Genomic DNA, 1,748 nt, shown 5'->3' with positions numbered 1-1,748 from the left:
GTACCTATATGGCTATAACCTCTCAATCTACCATCTAATTGTTCTCAAATTTCACCAACACCAATATGTCACCATACTCTACAATCCCAATGATTAAGATTCGAATATGAATTTCACTAAGTCCAGTGGTCTCGGGACCATCTATTTAGTTTGATCAGATTTGACAAACTTTAACTAAACTTTGACCACACATTTTTCTAAATCCAACCATTTGATTGTGACCATAATTTACTAGAATTAACCTTTCATTGCACTCTTCGAATCCAACGGTTAGATTTCAAATCTAAGTATGGCGCGTGATGGATATATGTTGTGTACTTGTATGGTTATGTTCTCTTAATCTGACCATCCAATTGTTCTCAAATTTCATCAACACCAATATGTCACCATACTCTTGAAATACATTGATCAAGATTTGAATATGAATTGGAGCATGATGGTCACATGCCCCCATGAGGATTCAGTTATCCTTGTTCTCATAATTTAACCATCCAATTAAAATTATGTTCCCCAAACCTCTAAAATGACCAAAATACCGTCAAAATTTCCAACGGTCTCAGGACCATCTATTAAGTTTGACCAAGTTTGACCACTTTAACTAAACTTTGACCGCACCTTTCTCTAAATCCAATTGTTCGATTGTGACCATAATTTGCGAGAATTAACCTTTCATTACACTTTTCAAATCCAACGATCAAATTCTAGATCTAATTATGGTGCATGATGGACATGTGTTGCATACTTGTATGGCTCTATTATCTCAATCTAACCATCCAATTGGTCTCAAATTTCACCAACACCAATATGTCACCATCATACTCTTGAAATCCAATGATCAAGATTTGAATATGAATTGGAGCATGATGGTCACATGCCATGTGGTCCTATGAAGATTCAGTTATCCTTGTTCTCATAATTTAACCATCCGATTGAAATTATGTTCCCCAAATTACTTCCTTTAAAGTTATGTTTTCCCTTGAATCACATATTGGAGTGACAGAAGTATTAGTTCAAAGCACTACCTTTAAAATTATATTTTCCATAAAAAATACTAATTTTCAAACATTCATTTTTGAAGGGAAGATACTAGTAGGTTCTCCCTTGGATCAAACATGAGATTTCCAATTTATCTTGACTTTAACCCTTACTAATTGTGGGGTCTTCAAATGGTTTTCAAACTAAAGTTATTTTTGTTTTTTTCCTCTAAAATCAAAACCATCAATCTAAACACGTCTTATTCTTGATGCATGTAAGATATAATGAGACATATGCCCCCAAGGCTATGTAAGTATATTCTAAAATGATCAAAATACCCCCAAAACAACTAGAATGACCAAAATACTCTCAAAACATCTAAAATGACCCAAATACCCCCAAACCTCTAAAATAACCAAAATACTCTTGATATCTCTAAAATGACTAAAAATACCCGCGAAATCTCTAAAATAACTAAAAATACCCTAAAACCTCTAAACTAACACCAAAAAAAAAAAAAAAAAAAAAAAAAAACTCTCGAAATCTTTAAAATCACCAAAATACCCTGAAACCTTGAAATATCTAAAATGACCCAAATACCCTTGAAATATCTAAAATGACCAAAATTTACTAAAATGAACAAAATACTCCTTAAACTCTTAAAAGGCCAAAATTTTCATTTTAGAGGATTCAATGGCATTTTTGTCACTTTAGAGGTTTTAGGGTATTTTGGATATTTTAGAGGTTTTGAGGTTATTTTAGTAAATTTTTAG

The sequence above is a fragment of the Quercus lobata genome, chromosome 8 (assembly GCF_001633185.2).
Source record: "Quercus lobata isolate SW786 chromosome 8, ValleyOak3.0 Primary Assembly, whole genome shotgun sequence".
Lineage (NCBI taxonomy): Eukaryota > Viridiplantae > Streptophyta > Magnoliopsida > Fagales > Fagaceae > Quercus > Quercus lobata.
Note: the sequence above shows the minus strand (reverse complement) of the source record.